We start from the raw sequence: 10,717 nt of genomic DNA on the forward strand, positions 1-10,717 counted from the left end.
AGTATGAGTACATGACTTTTAACAGTTTAATTAATTAACAATTTCGGAGATTATTTGTTGCATTTACTATATTTTCATCCAATATATTTTTAAACCTTTTTTTACATTGATTATGCTGTGAATTTAATAATCTTATTGTCTAAAATTGATATATTTTTATATAATTTTGTTAGATTTTTTTTATTTTAAAGCACATTTTTTAAGCCAATTAGTGAAGCTTGATTTCATATTTATATATTATGTTGTTGTCAGAAAAAGGATCATATTTTGTATTATTCATGTTCGGATAGTTTAGTGAAACTATATAATTCTATTAAAAATAGCTTCGTTTCTTCTTTGAGTTTTTATATAAATTTCCTATAGATTTGTTCCAATATTACAATTAATAATTTTTTTTATATTTTTTATCCTTTCTTAAAGTTCCAATTAGTTTATTTCAATATTTCTAAAAAAAAATAAAAAAAATTGGAAATAATTCCAACAATGTATATATTTTATATGGTGTTAATGTTTCGTCTTAATTATATTTTCTTTTATTAAATTTCCAATCAGTTTAATTTAATATTCCTTAAGGTTCATTACAAAATATAATTAATTCCAATAATATTTTTTTTACGTATTTTTTCATTTCATTTGGATCAACACATAATTCTCACTGGTACTTTTATAAACCTATTTTTTTTCTATGAAAAATCACGTTCATATAATACATTTTGCTATTGTAATATTGTATAACTATAACGCTTAGTTAATAATAAAAGGTTGATTAACTGTGGTATCAGCAATTAGTAGTGCAGCTCATTAGGATTTGCAACTCGCAGTGTTTATAATACAATTTAGTTCTTATGCGTCACCGGTTTTGCACTCGTTTAATCTAATATCTATTCTGGCCTCGGATTTAATAGTAGATATATATTTCCCACACACGAGTTAAACTATTTACAAATCTGTTTTTTTTCTCACTAAATACAAAAATTTACTTAAAAAAAAGATTTTCTAACAAATTTAGTTTTGATCGAATATTTATTTTTTATATTTCAATTTTATTACAAAGTTACAAAAAGCATTAATATTTTAAAAAATTAACAATTTTTTGATGAAATGTGAACTAATTATTTTCATATCAAAAATGTTCATTAAGAAAATAAAATTTTAAGTAAAAAACAAAATAAAACAGAAGAAAATATAATTAAATAAGACTAAATAACTAAAAAAAATATTTATAATTTGTATATTTTTATTAATTATTTATTGAAAAAAATTAAATTTGACTGTTTTGTGTTGATTTGTTACGTTAAGAAATTGTTAAATTGTTAATTTTTGGTATGAGAATATATGAGTTTTCAATAAGCTTTAAATTAGTGATCTAGTTGTGGCAGCAAACATTAATTACAGTAAATTATTAAAAGATTTGTATGAAAGAACGTTGATCAATCGTGTTTGGTGGCCAATGGAAATTACACATTTATTGTTTGGTCAATTTTCTGTGCGCTTTATAATTAAATTTAGAAATATTTTAACTATAATTATTAAAATTTGTTTTATGGTTTTCTTCCTTAATATTTAATTATAAAAACCACACAGAAATTTCTCCATTATCATTTATATTTTGACAAAACGTTATTTTTTTTAATAATATTTTTATAGTAAATAGTTTCAATATTTTTCCAATTTCATTTATATTTCTTTATACGCAATGCAATAATAGTTTTTTTTTTATATATATATACATATTTTTTTTACAAAGTATTTTTATATTGGTTATTGGATATTGCATGATAATATTGTGTTTAAAATTGCAATTTTTTCTACGCATATATGCAAAAAAAATCATATATTTTTGACAAACATTTTTATATTTGGACATAGAAATATTTTTATTATTAATAATTTTTTGTTTCCAGTCCCCCCCGTTTCGAATTCCAATTATATAAATGCATATAAAAATAATTTACAAAAAAAACGCAGTTTGACGCAGGACTGATTTTTGTTGTTTTTCTTTCTGTTTTTTTTATTATTATTATTTTTTTTCTGGCAATAATGTAATTCAAATAAATACGAATAATGGAATAACAATATCAAATAATACATGAAAATCTCTATATTATTTTTACATGTTTTCATTATTTATTTGCACGTTTTCTCTATGCAAGTCGATACTTTTTCATTTAATTGAACGTTTGTTTGTTACATCTGTCGCATGTCTGTGCACATTCATTAAATATTTCAGCTTCTAAAAATATCGCATCTGCATTCGCCGTCACCGAATTCCACCCATGTGATCCGATCATTTACAATATGTTTAATTGATTTGCTAATGTGTTTCTATTAATAAGGTATAAAGTAAAAATGTTTGTAAAATTTACGTACCATCATCATTTTATTCTTGTACTTATTTTTTCATACAATCCTGGGAAATTTTACTCAAAAATTGATAAACTTTTCATTTGCCCATCTTTTGACCTTATTTATGTAACGTTAATTATTGACTAAGTTATGGCGATTTTTTTCATTGTTTTCACATCTCATATTTTATCTAATTACTCGGTAATCTCGTACAGAAAAATTAAGATTAAAGATAAAACTATGGCCTTTCCAGTAAGCTTCATTTCATATTTGTCTTATATACCAGTCTTTTGCAATAAGTCATCAAAGATGAAAATCATATTATTGTTAATTTCATGTGTCCATATATTCGTTTTTGTCTTACAGTTACTTAATATTAGATAAAGTGTAGGATGATTTGTGGATTGACCCGGTTAATGAATGACCCTTCGTAGGAAACGGGATACTTCCATAATTGGCGCGCATACGGCCCCGGGATATTTGCCAGTGCTGCCTCCGAAATGATCTTAAAGCTTTTCGGTGGGTTTGCAACTTCCCCGGTTCGGGGCGAAATGATAAATCGGTCCTTCGTCGAAACTAATTTTCGCAAGATAACAGATAACGGAGAGGAACAAACAAGAGGGCTATTATAAATATGTGTAAAAGCGGTAGCAGTAATTTGGCGGAAGTTAGAGGATAGTGGTGGATGGAGGTAGAGGAATGAAGGACGAATGGTTTTGGCTGAGAGGACGAAGGAATGCAATTGTTTTGAGAATTTCGATTTTTTTTTGTTAAATAATGAAATGTTCGCATCTACGTACGCTAATGTGTAGAAGCTATAGTGGTAATTTAATATAGATAAACTTTTGGTGAATTAGTTTTAGGATATGTAAGAGAAACTTAATAGAATGAAGGAATGCTATTGATTTCCCTAGACTAAGTGAATGTACGTAATATTTGAATCAACCTACGCTAACGTGTAGAAATTATAAACTATATCAAGGTGAGCTTTTGGTGAAATAGTATAGACAAGAGAAACTTAAGAGGATGAAGGAATGCTACCAATTTTTGTACTATATTGGAATATTTTTGTTAATACAAACATTTGTTTTTACTAACACATAATAGGTTCATACCAACGTACGATATTCTGTAAGAATTTAGTGAAGATGAAGATATATGGTTTGCATGCACAAATTATCATTTGCTAAGCATCAATATTCATACGTTAATCATATGCTATTTATTTTGATACATACGTATATCTTCAATTTGCTGTATATTCACTGTAACGTACACTTATGTATAAGAGCTGTAGAAGTAATTTTGTGGATGAGAAAATTAATTATTTTCAATAAGATAAATTGCATAAGATTAAGAAATTTAATAGATTTGTGTACATCAATATACACGTAACTTTTTGTATGTTAAAGATCTGTTAAAAATGTTGCGTTCAATTGGTATAATAGTATAAATGAATGTATTTCTTGAAACTAAAGAGGACGAAACAATGCTATGGATTTGCATGTACACATTTTCTTATGTTAATCTTTTTGGCATACTTCTGTTCGTTTGTTTAAAAGTATTTTTTATTTCGTTTGAAAGTTTTCCTCATTCAGATTATTTGTACAAATGTAAAATATGTTCATACGAACATACATTCCTTTGTAAGTGATGTAGTTTTCAATTGTATAGTATAAATGCATGGAGAGAAACTAAAGAGGATGAAACAATGCTACTGACTTGCATTTACAAATTTTCTTACGTTCATCTTTTTGGCATATTTCTCTTCGTTTGTTTAAACGTAGTTGTTTTTTCGTTTGAATGTCTTCTTCATTCAAATTATTTGTACAAACACACGTAGAATAGGTTCATACGAACGTACATTAATAGCTAAATTTGATGTAACGTTCATTTGGTGTATGTATAAATGAATGGATTTGTGAGAAAGAAACTAAAGAGGATGAAACAATGCTATTGATTTTCGTACACAAATTTTCTTATGTTAATCTAACGATATTTGGCGTACTTCTTTTTGTTCGCTATAACGTACATTTTTATTTCGCTTGAACGTACTGTTTGTTCGCACGAACGTACACCAATACGTGAAAGCTGTATTTTTGAGAATGTGAGAGAAGAGAGGAGTGGAGAGGAATTTCGCAGGGTGAGAAGTCGGTGAAATTGGCGTGTTTAGATTATTTGTTAATAAATTAGTTAACGTATTTATTATGCACGTCACACGGGCTGCTGTTAATTGCAGCTCCGTCATTCGCAGCGACCTAATAAACATTAAACATGGAGCATAATTCAGTCTTACCCTGCCCATTGCCCGACGACTCATATATGCTGTCTCCCTCTATCCACCATCTCTCCATCTCTCTCACTCCTCCTCTCACTCAATCTCCTTGTCTTTCTCTCTCACACGTACACATAGACTCATTCCACTATACCCACCATCACACACTCCAACCTATACTCACACACACACACGGATTGTATATATGTATACGTTGTATACTGGTCAGGACATTCTCTACCTCCGCTGATTTACCTGATATATATCTGACGTGATTTATACGGAATTATGGTCGGCTCTGGATTTCTTCATCCGAACGCAGCCACAAAAGAAAATTATCGCTCCGTGATCGAGCCACATTAAAATGTGTTTCAGATATCGCGACCCGATTTTTATCCAATTATACCACATAACCGCTTTATTTGCACGGTAAATCTCTTTATCATTTTATTATGCGACAAAATCGCACAATTATTTCCAGTAATTTTATTTTTTGTTTGGTCCAAGTTTTATCGCAAATTGCCCTGAAGTTATTTACAGTCAACTCGCACTTCAAGTATATAATTATAATATAATTTCGGTAATACGCACATCATTTTTTATAGGTCCTATATAATTCGTTTGAATATGTATATTTTCAGTATAAGTTAAAATGAGTTTTTTTTTTACTGTAATCTGTTTATAAGTTTTGTACTAAATACTGAAATACTGAGTATTTTACTTTTGTTTTCAGTTTAATAACTTGTTTAAGGAAAGAAAATAAAATAACTAGTTTACTAGAATATGTAGTTTATTTGAATTTATACTGAGAAGATGCGGCCCGACGTTTTTTTTAGAAAAAATGAAATGTCTTGAATAGGAGACAAATACACGATATGCATGATAATGGTTTGATTGACATCATTGTACGTTCATGCAAATATTAATTTACGAATTGTGGAAAAGGATGTACGTTCTTGAATGTTGGGTCTATAAAGAAAGATGCGGATAAGAATAACTTTAAAAAAGTAATGAATTTGAAGGGTATAATCTGTTTACTTAAGTAATATTAATTTAGTTGAAGCGAGAAGTTAACAGGCATTATTAGAATAAAAGATCGTCGTCGTCCTTTGATGGATTCGTTTCTGGCACACGAGAAAGATTTAATTAAGCCGAAGGGCGCGCAATCCTTTGACCGCTAATGTATGTAAATAGGGCGCTTGATTAAATTGCTTGCGTGTAAAAAGATTTAAATGCGACTAAGGATGGATGGTTGTAGGAGAGGGTTTGCGGAAAAGGGTGGTCGGTCGGTCGGCGCAGGAAGAGGTGGCGAAGGCGGCTTCAGCACAAATCCCGTATGTGAAGTCGTTCGCCCTTCGTTCCGTCTCCGGTTTCACGAGCTCCCCGGCAAATAAATAGTTCCTCAAATTACGGGCCCCGTCGTCGAAACAAAGGGCATTATGCGAATCGATTATTTTGTTTAGTGCTTAATCTCTCGCCTTTCCTCCCTTGGACGGACGATTCATAAATAATTTATCGCAGGGTTTGGGGTTGTAGCAGAAGCAAGAGCGCGCGCGAACGAGAAATGAAGGGATGAAAAACGAAGCGAGAGAAAGATGGAAATGCAAGGGTTAGAGTGAAGGTGGAAGGGAGATGGCCAGTTGGGAAATTTAAGTGTTGAAGAGGTGTGAGGAATGGAGAGAGAGAGATATTTGAGGGAAAGACCTTAGTTCATGGTGGGGGAGAACTGCGAAATGTGTTATTGGCTTCGCACCCTTCGCCGCGCATAATTGCGTCACCGGGGCGGTTCATTGGATCGCAATTAAGAGTGATAATTATAAATGCTGACTCAATTCGCGATCGATCATTAAGGGATGGTGGGACTATTTCGGGCCGGGTTTTGGGTGGGTATGCAGGAGGAGAGAGCGCGAAGGAGGACGCGAAATATAATAAGAAGACGGTAAAAGGTAGTACACGCTGCCCTTCGTTTCGTTGCCCGAACCCTTTTAGCCCTTCCGAAAGCCTTAAATAGAAATCAATTGGTGTCTCTTTGAAAGAAACACGGACTGAATCGTTGTGATGGATGATAATAGGGCTCCCTTCTATACTTTAAATGAAACATCTCTTACCAATTTCAACCCCCTTCTTTTTTTTACTCTTACATCAAATTTATCGTATTGAAGCAAATCTGTCTTGGAATAATTTTATATAACATTTTAAACAAAAATAATAACTTTTATACACTTATATATAACTTTTTATACTTATATACAACTAGCAATAATCTGTGTGAATTTCTATTAGGAAATGATATGATCTGATAGCGCAAAGTGTACGTTTGTATGAGCATCAAGTATGCTTGTGAAAACGTATAAATTCAATCCTACAACGATTTTTAAAAGAAAAATGTAATGCCCTGAACAGTAATCAAATACACAATATGAATTGATTCGAATGACATCATTGTACGTGCATGCGAACATTTATATAATGGAAATAATCATTAACGTAATATAGAACGTACGTTAAAAGGAATGTACTTTATTGAACGTTGGTTCTAACTAAAATACATTTAGAATAAGTAGTAAATTTGAAATCTGTGTTCATTTCTAATAAGAGATGATGGTGTACAATTGTGCATATTATTCATTTTTACAAGCATCGAGTACGTCCGTGCGAACAAAGACAATTAGAGTAGTCAAATACACATTATGAATCATTGTACGTTCGTACAAATAATAATTAACATATTGTATGTAAATATTGAACGTTGGGTATATAAAGAAAGGTACAAATAATAATAATCTGAAAAATAATATGTAACTGAGAAATAACGATTTTTGTATGTCTTCACGTTTTATTAAATTACTCGAAAACCATACAAGCTAATTAGATCATAGTACATTCAAATTAATGAAGAAGCTGACATTTGTATAACTGACAAGTTTGTGCTGTCTTCGGCTCGTCCACTATAAGCTGTCAAATATGTCAATTCTGGTTTTATTTCCTTACAGGACAACGTAAAAATTACATAATTTAATAAAAATCGTAAGCTAAAAACCGCAACGTTTCAAATAGAATAGGTGCGCTAAAAAAATAGCTTAAATATTTCGATTTAAAAGTGATATCTGAAATTTTGTGCATTGTCAAAAAGCGCTTGGATAAATTTACGTTTTTCCTAACAATTCCAAAAATAAAGAAATTTTCTCGTATGTTATTCTTCAATAAGATGAGGGTCAGAGATTTTTTTTTTAATAACTTGAAACTTATGTAACTTTATTCATATTTTATTGTTTGTAAACGAAAAATGATAAAATAGATGAGACACTAAAATAGTAGTTGTAAACTTAAAATGGTTAATAAAAAAGCTGAAAAAATAAATGAATTGTGTTGAAACAAGAGTTAAAAGTGAAAAAGGTGCCGCAGAATGGAAAACGCGACGGGGCGCTGTTTAAAAAGCAATTACATTATGCATGCTAATTACGTAACGCTATAATATATGTTTTAAATGTGTAACGGGTTCCGGATTTATATTCACCTACTCGCAATAATAATAATATTAATAATCATGATTATTATTATTATTGTTGTTGTTGTAGCGGAGTTGGAAAGTAATTAATATTTGGTCTCTCGTTGTTTGTAGTGTTTGGCATTGTTTTGTTGGATGTTATAGTACGTATGCATTAAACGGTCATATTATGTGGGAGTGAATTGACGGACGGAGTGGATAAATTAGCGCCGAGGAAAATGTGCACGGCCATAAATTAGCATAATGATACAACATTTGTTACCGAATACGTATTAGCATAATATATTATGACTACTCTGGACTAGTAATTATAAAGATTACAGCGTACGGCCGATGGTGGGCTTTCTTTCTTCCACTACTTCATCTTCTCCTCTCACTTCCTCGACGACTTTGCTGTATCCACAGTTGGAATAAATGATCAGGGCCGGATTTATAACTAAAGAATTAAGCCCTTTTGGCAAAATAATTTTGTAATATTTAATGCTTTCTATATTCTATGAGATACAAATGATGAAATTATGATGAATACAAGTTACTATAATATGTACACATCTTAAGACTAGACCTGCATCCATAATTAAATGTATATTATAGTCGGATTTATATAAAATATAATACTATAAAGATGAGTACACACTAGGAGATAACAAAAGATTTACAGAACTGACATACTATTTGAAAATATTGCTATGCTAATATAGATTAGTTATTTCATAGATAAGGGATGCTTTACTTTGCTATTCATAGATTTGTGATCATGTATTTTATGTTACACTTTTATCTTTCTTTTCTAAGCCATTTTGTGATGTGTATGTTTGTATGAATGTTGTGTACGTTTGAGCGAACAAAAATCGTAAATATAATTAATAGGTAATGTAGCAGATAAGGGATGTTTTTCTTTGGTGTTCAAAGATGTCCCTTTCCTTAGTTCTCTGTAAGTCAATTGTATAAAGGTTGGGTATAGCTGGCTTGAATTTTGCCGAAAAAAGCATACTTACCTGGCGTAGGGGTTTACTGTGATCAACAAGGCAGTTCCCCCAAGGCGAGGCCTTACCATTGCACTTCGGATGGGGCTGACCCTTGCGATTATCCCTAATGTGGATAACTCGGGCGCGAAATTTTTGGTAGTCGGGACTGCGTACGCGCTATCCCGGTCATTATATAACTTAAAACATAAATTAGTAACCTGTTAATGGTATAGACGTTAATGTAGTATAGCTGATAGTTATATAGATTACAAATATATTTGAAAAGGTAAAGCAATACCTCATATAGTGCGGTTCTGTTTGACTGTTTGAAACAGGACAAACCTATGACTAACTTTATAACCACCACAAAAAGCGATTCGACTTTAAAGGAAAAAACGATCATTTAAATATAAAAAAAAAATAATTAGCCTATAATTTGTTTATGAACTATTCGACGATAATTAAATTTAAAAATACAATGTTTTGTTTTCAATATTCTTCTTCAGCGTTTTCAAATTTTCATCAAATTTCTTGACCTCACAAACGTGCCCGAAGATTTTTTTATGATGAACAAATTGTCCCTTATATACAATGGTTTCTTGGACACAAAATCCGTTGAAGTCAATTGCAAGAGCAATTAATTCATCTTTTTGGTTTTCAGTTTAATCACAGAAAGAAGCATTTAATAACCCATGAAGTCTCTTTTCTTTAAGATTTTATCCAATTTTTGGGGCAGAACCGATGCTGTTTTCACGCATTTTGAAAAGTTTACCTTTTTGTGATTCTCAGGAAAATATGAAATTATTTTCGCACATCTTAAAGCCAATGTTTACAGCGTACGGTCGATGGTAGGATTTCTCTCTTCCAATTCTTTATTTACTCCTCTCACTTTTTCAACGACTTTGCTATATCCACAGTTAAGAGGAATGATCAGAGCCGGATTTATATTCAAAACAAGTAGGAATTGTTGCTAAAAAAAATTCTATGAATATATAATACTATGCAAATATGAGTACACACTATAAGATAAAGTTTGAGTAACAGACACACTATTTGAAAACATTTTTATGCTAATATAGATTAGTAATTAGTATTTTCATAGAAAAAGAAAGAGTTTCTTTGCTGTTCATAGATTTGTTATCATGTATTTAATATTACTCTCTTATCTTTATTTCGTAAATCATGTTGCGATGGTAAAGTGTACGTTGGTATGAATGTTGAGTACGTTCGAGAAGGCCTCGCCTTGGGGGAACTGCCTTGTTGATCACAGTAAACCCCTACGCCAGGTAAGTATGCTTTTTTCGGCAAAATTCAGACCAGGTAAACCCAAGCTAAATAGAATTGACTTGCATAGAACTGCGAAAAGGGACATCTATAAATAGCAAAGAAAAACATCCCTTATCTGCTTCATTATATATTAATTATATTACGATATTTGTTCGCTCGAACGTACTCAACATTCATACCAACGTACACTTTACCATCGCAACATGACTTACGAAATAAAGATAAGAGAGTAATATAAAATACATGATAACAAATCTATGAACAGCAAAGAAAAGCTTCCTTTATCTATGAAAATACTAATTACTAATCTATATTAGCATAAAAATGTTTTCA

Source organism: Nicrophorus vespilloides, unplaced genomic scaffold, assembly GCF_001412225.1.
Source record: "Nicrophorus vespilloides isolate i.1.1-1 unplaced genomic scaffold, Nicve_v1.0, whole genome shotgun sequence".
Lineage (NCBI taxonomy): Eukaryota > Metazoa > Arthropoda > Insecta > Coleoptera > Silphidae > Nicrophorus > Nicrophorus vespilloides.